Below are 14,496 nucleotides of genomic sequence, written 5' to 3'. Positions count from 1 at the left end.
TGTGGAGGATACCCTTCCACCCCCTACGGCCTCTTTGCCCAAGGATATGGACCCAGTCCTGGTGGGAATCAGGAATCCGGCAATCGCCTTCCCCTCTCATCCCACGCACAAGTTGTAGCGCCTGCGGGAATGGAACGCTCCCAAGACAGGACTCTAGGCGGACCGTGCACTAGATAAGCTCCCCCTCCCGGAGGTATGCTTACATTTAAAAAAACAAAAAAAAAAAAGACAATAATTCCTCCGGGGACGACTAATGCAATCACAATACAGGAGGGTTTCCCGGCTTTTAAAGCCGCACAGGTCCACATGCTCAAGGCTCGTGATGTGCATTTTTGATGTCCTGGCGCTGGGGGTGTGTGCGCCTATTTGCAGCAGTCTCTTGCTGCGGGTAGGTCTCAGGTGCGTTCAAAGTTGCTCTGCACCTGGGACCCCCCCCCCCCCCCCCCGTGGGCAGAGGCTGCACTTTCGACCACCTCCACATCCAGTTAAAAGCGATGGCTACGGTGAGGTCTGCCAAATGGCTCCTCTGGCTGCACCATTGGTCGGCCGATGCGTCCTCCAAAGCCCGGTTGGGCACGTTGCTGTTCAAAGGTAAAAGCTGCTTCTTGGCAAGGGCCTTGAGAAACTATGGATTCCTTGGGGGAAGTAAGGACCGTCCGAAACCATCCTGTTCCTTTACACCCTCTTGTCCATGTTATCTGGGCCAGAGACGGTATACCCACGCGGGCAGGGTGACGACTCAGGGGGTTTTTCCATCTTGGTCGCAGCCTCCCCGTGGGCGCCGTCCCTTTCGCGAGGGCCAGCCCACACACTCCATCCTTATGCCTGCCACACAATGAAGTTCACGTGACTTTCCTCTGTCCCCTTCCTAGGCGGTCGACTCTCCTGTTTTTTGTGGCATAGGTCAAATTCATGTCGGACCAGTGGGTCCTTGACGTCCTCAGAGACAGGTACGCCTTCACTTTGCTCGAGATTCTTGAGATCCTTTTTCTATTTCCCCATGCGGTCGGTCTCAGCGGCAAGCGGTGGAGCAAACCCCCACCTGGCCCCTGTGTCTGGGCATGGTGGTCCTGGTTCCAGACAGCAAACTTGCTGCAGGCCAGTATTATATTTACTACTTTGTTCCCTAACAGGACGGGTCTTTGTCCGATCTTAGACCTCACAAGAGTCAACCGGGCCGTTAAGATCCCGCTTTCCACATTGAAAACTCTGCGAGTGGTCCTCATGCCGTTTCGCCCCAGAGAGTTCCTCGCCTCACTTGCTTTGACAGAGGCATGTTTCCATATTCCGATTCATTGCGGCTACTGTCATCTCTTCACATTCACATCCTCCACCGGGACTTCCAGTTCAGGGCGCTTCCCTTTGGTCTCGTGACAGCACCTCACACCTTCACCAAAGTCATGGTGGTGGTGGCAGCAGCTCTTTGCCGGAAAGGGATCCTTGTTTACCCCTACCGGGATGTCTGGCTAGTCAGGGCCAAGGCAGAAGCTCTTGCTGGCAGGTGGTGAATCGTGTGTTACCTCTCCTCGTGTCTCTCGGGTGTGTACTGAATTTCTCCAAGCGCTACCTTCAGCCCTCCCAGGAGTTAGGATTCCTGGGAGCCCACCTCAACAACCAGGTGGGCAAGGTCTTCTTGCCTCGCGTGTGGGCTCTCGAGTTGATCGGCTGGTTTCAGAGTTGGGTCTTGCTGTCTTCTCTGGCGGCCTGTGTCTGCCTGCAGGTCTCGGGCCCCTTGGCTTCTGCCATCGACCTTGTCCCTTGGGCTTTTGCTCATATGCTACCGTTCCAGAAAGCTTTGCTGTCCCGTTGGCAGACAGTGTTGAAACAGTTTCACACAGTCCTCCTGTTTTTTGGGCCTTACCGTCACCGACTTGTAGTGGTGGCTTTCCCTTCCTCATTTGCTACAGGGAAAGCCTCTCCAAGTCCCTTAGTGGACGATAGTAACTATGGACACCAGTCTCTCAGGCTGGGGTGCGGTCTGCCTCTCCAGTACACCCAGGAGATCTGACCGGCAGCTCAGTCTCGCTGGCACATCATTTGGTTGGCGGCTCGGGTGATGTTCCTAGCTCTTCTGGAGTTTCTCCCCCTCATCTGCGGCAAGGTGATACGGGTCTTGTCCGACAGCTCCTCCACTGTGGCTTGTCAATCACCAAGGAGGCACCCGCAGTCTGCTGATGGCCCTGGAAACCAGCTGTCTCTTTGCCTGGGCAGAGCAACATCTACAGTGCCCGGCGGCCTCACACATTGTGGGCAAGGGGAATGTTCAGGCCGATTTTCTCAGTTGTCAGTCGCTTGATTCCGGGGAGTGGGAACTCTCTGATGCAGCCATATATCTCATCGTTGACAGGTGGTCCCCCACCATCTGGGCCTCATGGCGACCCTTTCCAATGCCAAGGCAAATTGGTTTTTCCGCCACTGGAGGGAACATGGCTCAGAGGGCGTAGATGCTTTGGCTCTCCTTGGCTGGCAAATGTCCTTCTGTACGTGGCCCCTGCTTGGGAAAGTTCTCAGAAGAATGGAACTCCACCGGGGTCCTGTGGTTCTGGTAGCACCAGAGTGGCCGCGCAGGCTGTGATTTGAGGATTTTCTCAACCTACTGCCGGATGGACCTCTACAGCTACGCCATTTTCCTCTGCTCCTTCATAAAGGACCTGTATTTTTCGACCAGACTGATTGCTCCTGTCTAGCAGCCTGGTTTTTGAAAGATGACGCCTAAGTCGCAAGGGCTATTAGTAGGTGGTAATCTTCACCTTGTTGCGGGCCCGGAAACAGACTTCCCTGGTGTACGCGCATATCTGGAACGTGTTTGAAGCTGTTTGTGCGGAGTCAGGTATCTCAGCGCTCTCCGCCCCGATCTCGTTAGTCCTCTCTTTCCCCCCCCCCCCCCTCTCTCGGCTTTCTCCTGGGTCGGGTAGAATGTCATCACTGAACGGGCCACCCGGCTGTGATTGGTGCTTGAAGGGCGTCAAGCATCTACGTCCACCTTCTCGGCCGCTTGCCCGTTGGAGTTTTTAGTCTGATCCTTCGGGCCCTCTGTGCAGCTCTGTTCGAACCTCTCTGTCGTGCTACCTTGAAAGCTCTTACGCTTAAGACTCTTTCTGGTCTCTATCTCTTCTGCTCTTCGGATCTCGGTGATCCACGCACTGTCCTGTCGGAAACCTTTTTGTTTTGCAGTTTTCTGATTCTAGGGTATCCCTCGGGGCGGGGCCCTTCCTTCTTAGTGAAGGTTCTTCTAACCTTCATGTCAACCTGTTGGCAGAACTCCCTGTGTTTTCCTCTGTGACTGGGGACGATTTCTGTAAACTTGATACTATACGAGTTCTACTTTGCTATCTCCAGGTTACCCATGGCTTTTGGGTCTTGGTTCATCTTTTGTCCTCTGGAGTGGACCCATTCGGTGTACGCCGGCTTCTAAGACTACTCTCGTGTGGTGGTTGAAGGAAGCGATCTCCTCAGCCTCTCTTGGTCGAGGACGGGCAGTTCCTAAGGGCCTTACACCTCATTCACTGTGTTCTCAAACTATTTCGGGGGCAGACAGTCAATCGGTCTCTCCGCAGGAGATTTGCAATGCCGCCACTTGGACGTCCTTGTATACTTTTGCTCAACACTACAGTCTGGAAATGCAAGCTCCGCTTCTTGGTTCTTTTGGGCTACAAGTGCTTTGAGCGGGACTGTCTCAGTCCCACCCAGTTTAGGGGAAACTTTGGTGCATCCCACAGGCAGAACATATGTATAGAAGATGATGTAAAGGATTTATATTTGGTTTCTTTGGTACAAGAATTTACCTCACTGTACAGTATGATAGGAAAATTAGTTCTTACCTGTTACTTTTTGTTCCTGTAGTACCACGGATCAGTCTAGAGTGTGGGTTGAGCCTCCTTTCTAGCAGGTGGAGACAGACTAAAACTGAAAGGATATCCTAGGTGAGGACAGAGCCTATCCTGTAACCCTTCAGTATAACAAATGTCAAAGCAGAAAATAACAAAACCAGAGTAGGATCAAGCAAGTAAGCATAAAGCACAATAGAGCAGATATAGAACAATGTAATACATATGGTATGACTAACTGCTCTTGTATATATGTGGTGCTGAACAACCAAGGCTTCCGGTGGATTTGCTCAGTATTCATGCAAAAAAAAAAAAAAAAAAAGAGGTATGGAAATCTACAAAAGAAACCAGCTTCGAGAGGACAGAAGAAAGACAAAACAGGGAAGGGCATCTGGACTGATCTGTAGTACTACAGGAACAAAAATTAACAGGTAAGAACTAATTTTCCTATCATACTGTACAGTGAGGTACATTCTTGTACCAAAGAAACCAAATATAAATCCTTTACATCATCTTCTATACATATGTTCTGTAGAAGGGGGTGGCTAACTCTGGTCCTTAATCTCCACCAACTGGCCTGGTTTTCAAGGTAGTCCTAATGAACATATATGAGCAATTTGCATACAAGTGTGGCAGTCCATGCAAATTGCTCATGCATGTTCATTAGGGCTCTCCTGACACCTAGGCCTTTCTCACTCTTATGGACTGGAGTTGGCCACACCCAACCCCTCCACCAATAGACATACTGCATGATCTTCCACACTTATACCTTCCCCCCCAAAAAGAGTTGGTATTATGTATGATACAGTAACAACTTCCCTCTGCTACCAGGCACATACAACAGGGGCAGTACACAGCATACCTGTCCTACCACTGCAGCACCAACTCACAGGACACCCAAGGCAATTACCCTGCCTAAGAAAAGGCAGCACTGCAGCTGTTACAGTGGGGTCTAGAACAGCAATACCCAACCTGTTACAAAAACACAATGACAAGGACTGCAACAGCTCTCTACATCCAGAACACACAAATCTTCAGCAAATACAGAATAGTTGACCATAAATTACCAGGGAGTAGACAAACTTCAATCCAAACCCTAAGAAGGCTGGACTCTTATGCAGTACAATATGGTAAAATATGAAACAAATACATTTATGGTCATGCTTATGCTTTGCCAGGCCTCAAGTCACTGTTTTTGTGGGGTGTGAGGGCTGCTGTGTCCCATAATGCCAGGGCCAACATCCCCAGTCAAATCTATCCTGCCCCACACAATGTGAAGGCTCAACAGCCCCAACATAATCCCCCCAAAAAGCAAAGGCCTCTCCTGTCCCTTCTGCTCTCTCTTCCATGCCCATAGCCCTTTCCTGTTCCTCCTTCAGCATACCTGCTCTCACCCACTGTCTCTCTATTCCCTCCACCCCAGCCCTTGTCCTCTACCTAACCCCTTTTAGCAATTCAGCCTTCTCTGACCCCTCCTCCTTCCCCTCCCTGCTTGTTCTCTATCCCCCTGAACCAAACTTTTTTCCTCCTGCTTCCTCATCTTGTCTTTTCTACTTGCTCTTCTCTAGTTCCCACCCCCTGTTCTCCATCTCTCCTCCCTGTTCCCTACCCCATGTCTAGCTCAACTCAATGTCTGCTCAGCGAGTCCAGTAACAGCAGCAAAGCTGAAGAGTGTCTACTCATGACCATCCTCCCCTTTCTAGGCCCCCTTATGTTCTTATGTTCTTATGTCCCTAACTTCCACAAAGAGCAAGCTGCACAGAAAGGGGGGAGGATCATGGGAGGCAGAGAGCACTGCTGGGCAGGAGGAGGGTGGGAGAGGTCACCATCTCTTCTGCTTGCTGGTTCCAGAGCTACATTTTGCATGGCTTGCCCTGTAGCCTACCCCATGCTGATGTCTATGCCTTGAACAGTTCTGGGGGAGAGTATGTATGTTACAAATTGGATTACATTTCTAGGTTGAGCACATTTAATTGTCCAGAGTGGTGGGGTTTTTTTTCCCCCACTACACCTAGTATCAGTTTAAGCGGTTAAACCTCATATTATAGTATAAACCATATATCCCGACTTGGTCTGGAAGATGTTTGAAGCAGCTGCCTTTAAACAAGATAATGAGATTTGAAGGCTATCAAGTGTATATCCTCTCCTTTCTCTCTAGGCTGCTTAGGGCTGTGATTGATTAAGAAAGAGCATTTGAATGAAACTATTCTTGCTAAAGGTTTATTTAGGTTTTGACTAAATATACGGTGTCATGTCTTTTGTTATTTATGTTGCAGGTATATAAGTAAACTGTGGGCCTGATATAATATGGCTCAATATAATGTAAAATTGTGTATAATGTGGTCAAAGGTTGGCTCTCAAGTTCATGTCTTCAAGTTTGATATTCAGCGCTACTTACCCAGATAAGTACAGACTTATCCAGTTAAGTGGTGGCAGCTGAATATTTGGCCATGTTTAGGGCTCGCCTCTTATAATGTGGTTCAAAGGTTTAGACCCCATCATCCTTCTACAGTGTAGTATGTTTTAATATGTAATGAACTGTGCGAATAGAAGGACTGCTTAAAGCCTTTTATTACTGCATCATATAATTACCTATAGCCTCTTTCCTTTGACCTGAGGCTTTCTAAAATGTTTTAGACAGCAGTTAGTACATCTAGAAGGGCAATATACTTCATCATATGCTGTAGATTGCAGGTCTTGAGGTGAATCCCCTGTTTCTTGCAAAGATTTTCTCTTAAGTCTAGTATAAACCTAACCACCTACCATGGCTGGTAATCAATAGGTTCTGCAATTTGTGCAGCAGATAAGCGCATACTTTTTAGATGCATAAATGTGCTACTATTCTGAGATAAACACTGTGGATCCATCAAGTCTAGTGGGCGTAAATAAAGAGGAGGCAGCAAAACACTGCACGGAGCGGCAGTAGCCACAGAGGCATTCATGGAGCGGGATGCCAGTGGCCAGAAGTCGGTGTTCCACCTTCAGGCAGCAAAACACTGCACGGAGCGGCAGTAGCCACAGAGGCATTCACGGAGCGGGATGCCAGTGGCCAGTAGTCGGTGTTCCACCTTCAGGCAGCAAAACACTGCACGGAGCGGCAGTAGCCACAGAGGCATTCACGGAGCGGGATGCCAGTGGCCAGTAGTTGGGGGTTCCACCTTCAGGCAGCAAAACACTGCACGGAGCGGCAGTAGCCACAGAGGCATTCACGGAGCGGGATGCCAGTGGCCAGTGGTTGGTGTTCCGCCTTCACGGAGGGCTGCCATCTCCACAAAAAAAAACAAAAACCAAGAAACAAACAAACAAAGCAGGGGTGGGTAAGAGTATGGGGCAGGGGTGTGGCCTGCTTGTTGCGGCGGTTGCTACCCCTGATTGAGCTGGATGTTCACTGGGATGCGGATACGGCGCTGCTCTCTGCATGGTGGAGGGGTGGAAGGGAGTTGGGGCCGGAGGGTGCTGGAAGCCAATAGTGATGGGTGGGAGGGAGAAAAAGGGTGGGGGAAAAAAAATAAATGGATGAATTGCGTGGCTTGCTGGGCAGACTGGATGGGCCGTTTAGTCTTCTTCTGCGGTCATTTCTATGTTTCTATGTTTCTATGATCAGATGAGGGGGTTTTCTAGAACACTTCGAATTGGAAAATATTCCTATGCAAATGTTCCCTTTTGGATAACCCTTTCTCAGAATATATTACTATGCCAATTTTCCTGATGCCTTAAACTTGTGATCAGCTTTGGATCATTGTGGTGCTCCACGTTTCCTTCAAGGGAGGTCAGGCTGCAAAGAAAAGGAGAGGCCTAGCAGGGCTGCTGCAGACTTCATTCTGTGGTGGCCAAAGAGAAGGCTTGACTGAGAGATGGCCATGGACCCCCATCCTTCGGCAGCCAAAGAAGAGATGCAGAAGAAAGGGGAAGGCTCAGAGGGAAAGCCACTGCGAGTGCGCATGTGAATGAGAGCATGTATGTATGTGTGTGTGTGGGTCAGCTTGTGGGCATGAGGGAACCTGTAGAGTTGAGAGAAATATGTGCGAGAGTGGGAGCCTGTGGGAATAAGCTGGTGTGTGTGACAGGGAGTCTGTGGGGCTGAGACCATGTGAGTGTGTAAGAGAGGGAGCCTGCGAGTTTAAGTGTGTTTGTGTGTGAGAGAGAGGCAAGGGGAAATGTCCTTGTTCTGAGCTGCACTCTTTGTTAGGGGAGTTTCTGTCAGTACAGTGTGCTGTAGAACTTGAGCTGCAATTTTTATATTGCATTCTATCCTATCCTGTATAGACTCTAGTCTTCACTCCTATATAGAATTTTTTATCAATTGATGCTCAAATAATTTAAGTGATAAGTTTTACTAGATGTTTGAAACTGGCCAAGGCTTTCTTTGTTACCTAGAAGGTTCCTCTGTCTAGAGACAAATATATGGGAACGTAGATCAATTGTGTGATGTCCAATTATGTGATTTTATAGGATTGTTCTTAGGTTGAGGGGAAGCTATTGATCGTGAATGAGTTAATTATCAAAATCTTGGGAGAAGGGAAAAGGAGGTCTTATGATCCCATGCCCTGGTTCTTTTAGGTACCTAGCAACACTGCTGCCTACTAGAGGCAAAAAAACAAAAGACGACCTTGTAACTAGTCCCTTACCTCCATGCCATTATAAGTAGTATTACTAAAGGGTGGGATTTTAATCTTTTTAGAACCTTCTGCTCAGTTAGATATGTTATGCTCAATGGTAAATATGGAGCTATTATGTTGTCTATCTCCTTGCTAAACAGAATTTATAATCATTGGCTAGCCATTCTCAAAGAAAACACATTTGATATGGACAGTTGTAAAATGTAAAATCTGGCATTTGTTCCTCCATATTTGTTTTATTTCTCATGAACATTTGGTAGCTGATGCTAGCACACCTAAATCTCCAAATAAATTGCAGCAGTGCTGATCCTAATCTTGCCACATTTTAATAGAAAGCCAACAAGGTAGGATCTGTAACCTGAATACTAGTTTCAGTAATAGACTATTGGGTAGCAATATTTGGAAACTGGAGCACTTGGCTAAAAGGCACTCTAAGTATAGATTTGATGTGATCATCAGTTTCATACTGTAGCTGGACTGAAAAGATCTTGGAGTTCACAAGCTACCATGGGGCTAAAAGGAAGAAATTAAACACTATATATTTTTTGGTTCTGCTGGAGCTTGATGTTGAGGGAATTTCATTCCTCTAACAAGCTTGAAGTCAAGTGATTGTAAGTAATGAATTTGTGTTCTATTTGTATTCAGTTGTGTAATTAACTAAGAGACTTCCCCAGGGAGCGATGTGGTTTTCAACTGATCTACTGTTTCAAAGATATGCCCATGCCCTTTAGTGATGGAAAGAGATTCTTTAGAATCGCTAATTGGCAGAAATTTTGCTTTCTCTGTTGTCATAAAAGATATAGAGTACTTAATATAGTTGCTTCTCTTCTGAGGGTTAAGTACTAAAATAGCAAGTCCCAACCCATTGGCTCAGATGCTCCAATGACAGCCTGCTCCTTCTACTGTTGTTTTGTTTTTGGTAGTTTGTAAATGGACTTAATTTGGAAAATGATTTGTATGTGTTCCACCTGTTGCTAGTATCCTTATGGGGTCCAAATAAAAACTATTTCTACTATCGTTGTTTACAATTTCAGATTTTGGAAAGCATGTTTAAAAGAAGCAAATGCCATCAGACAGCTGTGGAAGAATAGACAAATTAGCTCATACTCTTTTTTTTTTTTTTTTTTTTTTTAATAACAGACCAAATGCAAATGTAGTCAGTTTATAATAATTTTGGGACCCATGCAGACAAGCTTCTTCCTAGGCTCAAAATAACTGAGGTTATAAATTACTTGGGTTGTTTGATTTTTTTTTTTGTTTTGTTTTTTTATAAATAAAATATTGTGACTTTGATGTATGATTGTTTAAACTAAAATTGCATCATTTTAGTAAAGGTTTGAAATGTTAATATCATTATAAATGCTCATAGTGTTATGTGAGTTGTTCATCTCCATGATTTTATAAGGGCAACGCAGGTAATAGTTAATTTGCTCTTAGGCAATTCAGATAGAGCATATCATATTTTTATTTAGATTCTGATATTGCTGCATGTACTTTGTTCTATTTGAAATTTGAACTTATTTGAAATTTCAATTAACTGCATCTTTGTAAGGAAAAATCCTTTCAGAATCTATGTTCAGAATTTTGGCATTTGCTGTGTCTTATTAAAAAAAAAAAAAAATGCCATGGGTTATGATTGGCCCAGTGACTTAATGGCAGTACTGAGTTGCATTCGTGGCTCAGGTCTTCCATTGCCCAGGTCGGCTGGGACTGGGGATACTACAGTCGCAGCGCTCACAGCCACTGGGGAGGAAGGGGGCACAGTCATTGCACAATGGTGACCCCTAGTGCTTTGATTTAAGGCCCAAATTGGAGGGTGTAGTAAGGAGCCCTGATGCTTGGTCCCTGGCTGTGAATTCAAAACAGCATCATATTTAAGGAAATATCAATAGCTGATACCATGTAGTCTCATATACGGGACCAGAGAAACCTCATATAAAAATGGCGGGCTTTACTTCCAATAGCCTCGAATGCCACTATAATATAATTGTGCAGTCACAGATAAATATTCGGACCGTCACCATATCACTGTGATATCACAGAGAAACCAATGATTAAAAACTGGTGACGGTCCGAATATTTATCTGCGACTGCACAATTATATTATAGTGGCATTCGGGGCTATTGGAAGTAAAGCCCGCCATTTTTATATGAGGTTTCTCTGGTCCCGTATATGAGACTACATGGTATCAGCTATTGATATTTCCTTAAATATGATGCTGTTTTGAATTCAAGTCACGAGTATACATCATATATATATATACAGTTTTGTTGTATTAGCTGGTCCCTGGCTGTGGCATTTCACTGTAATAACTGTATTAAAATTAAGTTTGGCGGGGGGGGGGGGGGGGGGGTTGATATATAATCAGGGTGGTCATCCACCATCTACAGTGCTGCATGTGGCTGAAGGAAGGTGAAACTGCGGTTCTTCACACACAGGGTGGGGATGGTGCTGGGGCTAGGGTGAGAGAGACAGGGGCAGGGGCTTGATAGATTCTTAGGAATGAGGGGAAGGTTTAAAGAGCACCTAACCCTTTCCTTGGGGAGGAGGGTCAAGCCCTTCCTCACCCCCACTCCTCAAAGCTGAGGTGCTCTGCTTTCCTGTATTCTGGCTGGCTACTGGGGTATAAAATATTCCTGGGTAGTTGCAAATCAAAGCTCATATCCCAACTCTACTGCCGAGTTGAGCTGGAAGCTCAAAGTTGCAAGAGGAAACACCCCAATCAAAACAATAGTCATGGGACAGGAACAGAGGATTCTTGGTATTGGTAAAGGTAGAGGTCAAGTTATGTCTGTGCAATATTGTAGGGAAAATAAGAGAGATTACAAGGGTCTAGTGCCCATTTATATTTCTGTCATATTGAAGAATCAATATTGATTAATTAATTATCATGTGCTGCATATATAGTTTTCATATCAAATCTATATCATTACATACTGATTACATTATATTTAGCTTTGCTTCTTAAGGCATGTGTGATCTCTTTTAACTGTTCTGCCAGCCAAGGGTACAGTATATAATGTTTCCTGTTTTAAATTTAACAAACTATTTCTTGCTGTTTAAATGCAGAGTCTCCCAGCAGTGTTACCCATTAACCCTCATGAATGGATGAATTTTCCATTAGTCTAATGCACAGCAATTTGAAGATCTGATTTCAGGCTTTAGCTGTTAGAAAATGTGTTAATTCAACTAAAGATGTTCAAATAACTTGCTCTCATGTTGTAAGATCTTTTGATATAATAATTGTAAGAAGCAGCAAAGGTTTCAGCAGCCTGTGGTAACATATACTATATGTGAAATTAGTTTTAATGTATTGCAGAAAATACTTTCATTAAGTAACACAACTCTAACCACAATTAGTTTGTGTAATGTTATTTAAACTCCTCCCTCCTCCCTGGGTTGGTACTGTGAATAATACTAAATACTCAATATTGCACATTTGGGCCAGCCTAAATTTATCCGCAGCATGGGAGGAATAGAAGGAGGCCTTAACTTTCAATTATTTTTAACAGTCACATATAGCAAAGTTCTGAACATTGCACACAGAAGGGAAAGTTGAGAGAAAAAAAAATGCAAAATCAGCAGCAGAAAAATCTACCACCATGCTCATCCTTCCTCTCATACATTTATAATTAGTAAGAAAGGTGAGCACGTCTGTTGAAATGTTTAATCAATTAGATCAATTAGAAAGTATTATTTGATATTTCATAATTTTACATAAATGGATCTTTAAAAAAATTGTTGCATTCAGACCTGTATATTCCTGTCTATAATAAGACAGCATGTGGGAAGTTAGGACAAGGTAACGGGCTCTGTGTCACAGGAGCAACATGCAGGGAGCAAACTGAGGTCATTTGGGATGTTTGTCAGTGTAATAAAGAGGCCACACCACTACTAATTCTGGAAAAGTCCAATGATGCTATTTACTGAAAACATAACTAGCATCTTAAGATGTGATTTTTATGGATATTTTAAAAAATGACAAACATATTATATGCAAGCACTATGAAGAAAAGATGCAGTTCATAGTCAATGCATTAGGACATTCTGGTATTCTAAGAGCTGCCTTAATAAAGTGATGTATTACTAGGGATGGGGGTTTGTTTTATTCATTTTCACTTTAGTGTGTACTAACCCAAAACAAATAAAAATAAGACAAAACAAAAATAATTGTTTTCTGGCTGCACATCCCTATGCATTAGTCTTTCATATCATGCTGTCAAGCAATGCTGGACACAGTTGCTTCCATGCCAACACACTTCAGCTAAACCCGTTTACCATCTCCGTTTGTAAACAGGGTGACCCTGCATAGATTGAAAACATTGTTATAGAATGCCCTATTTTCTACTGCTTTAGCAATCTCTGTGCTTGATGACCTATTCTGACCTTGGCTTTGTTCTGCTATTTATGAAATATGACTTTGATGTTTCTAATATCTGAATATACAGTATAAGCAGAATGCCAATTGTAAATCAAGGGCATTACTAGGCACTGGCACAATGTTCTGCTTCTGAGTACTCACTCCATGCAAATTGGTTGTTTACTCTTTCAAAAAGTACAAAGACTAGGGAACATGCAATGAAATTACTAGGTGATACATTTAAGACAAATAGAATTTTTTTTTTTTTACTCAACACACAAACTCTGGAGTTTGTTGCCAGAGGATGTGGTACAAGCACTTAGTGTAGCTGGTTTTAAAAAGGTTTGGACAAGTTCCTGGAAGAAAAGTCCATAAATCATTATTAAGGTGAACCTGGGCACATCTACTGCTTATCCCTGGGATAAGCAGCATGGCATTTTGTGGGATCCTGCCAGGTTCTTGGATTGGCCACAGTTGGAAATAGGATACTGGGCTTGATGGACCTTTGGTCTGACCCACTATGGCAAATCTTATGTTATATTTTCCCCTTGCACCCTTCTTCGATCAGCTGTAGCATCCTGGCACATTGTCTTTTAGTGAGTTTGAGCAGTGAGATGCCCAAACTCTCACCCTCTCTCATGAGGACAGTGTGGGAGTTTGGGTACTGTGCAACTCAAACTCAGTACGAGACCCAAGACCAGTGCTGCTAGAAGCAAACAACTGTTGCAGGGGATGGCCCTTACGGCAAGCGAAAAGCAGAGCGACATAAGAGGGAAAGGGAGAAGGGATGAGTTATAGACTGGTGGAAATGGGCTAGGTTTGATGTCTGGAAGGTTGATCCGAGAGTGGAGGTAGAGGATGGCAGCTGGAGGTAGGCTGGTGAGGACTGATGTAATTGAGTTTATCTCAAGGTGAAGGCTTAAGGGGCATCTTCTACTTCCAAAGTAGCACTTTGAATGGTTGCTAATGCTCAGTTGACCGTAGACTGCCCAGCTGGAGAAGAGGCTCTTTGATTGTAGTGGAGAGAAGCAAGAAAGTCCATATTTTAAGAGAGGCCCCTCCCCCTTTCCTCCATTTTGCCATTTCACTTGGCTTAGGGTCAGCCCTGCCTATTGGTCCAAGCTTTGTGTCTTAGAATACCTAACAATACATATGCTAGAAAATGCTGGTTTGTTGCAGTGTGTAAACCATTGGTGCTATAGAATAATAGTTTCACACTTTTACCATGGTGTAATGGTGGCCTGATGTGTAATTTAGGTAGGTTCTAAGCCATTAGCCTGGTCTGCATTTGCACTATAGGAGGGATATGAACCAGAGAGAAGGATGTTAACCAAAGGGAATGGCTGTTTGTATTCTTGTGGGTAATTCTTCTGGAAAACTAGACCAACTTGCTGAGTCTGATTCACTTCAAGATACTTAATGCTCTTATTTCTATAGCCACTTAATTTTCATTCAAGATTGGTGTTTTTAAAATGCTCTTATTCTCAAGTTTTAAAAGATACCAAGCAGGAAGGCCAGTTCTGTTGCCCAAATGTGCATGTTCATAAAGAAAGATAAAATCACGTGTTGTGATTAAGTAGGCATTAATCAGCTGGCATGTTTGCCCCTCTGTAACAGCGCGATTCCACCAGGCGCTGTTACAGAGGGGCAGCCCACTACCATCGGGCACTTAAAGAAAACTACATCTTG

At 44.6% G+C, this 14,496-nt stretch overlaps 1 protein-coding gene across 1 annotated transcript in view; it reads left to right on the top strand.

Moving 5' to 3' along the window:
- The first annotated feature begins 8,900 nt into the window (after window positions 1–8,900).
- LSMEM1 (leucine rich single-pass membrane protein 1) overlaps window positions 8,901–14,496 on the top strand; it is a 62,168-nt gene continuing 56,572 nt past the window's right edge. Inside the window, exon 1 of the mRNA XM_029616237.1 lies at window positions 8,901–9,057. The gene's annotated coding sequence lies outside the window, so the exon portion shown is untranslated. The remainder of the gene's footprint in view (window positions 9,058–14,496) is intronic.

The sequence above is a fragment of the Rhinatrema bivittatum genome, chromosome 9, assembly GCF_901001135.1.
Source record: "Rhinatrema bivittatum chromosome 9, aRhiBiv1.1, whole genome shotgun sequence".
NCBI lineage: Eukaryota > Metazoa > Chordata > Amphibia > Gymnophiona > Rhinatrematidae > Rhinatrema > Rhinatrema bivittatum.
The sequence above is the reverse complement of the archived record's forward strand: the minus strand, read 5'-3'. Positions and strand labels throughout refer to the sequence as shown.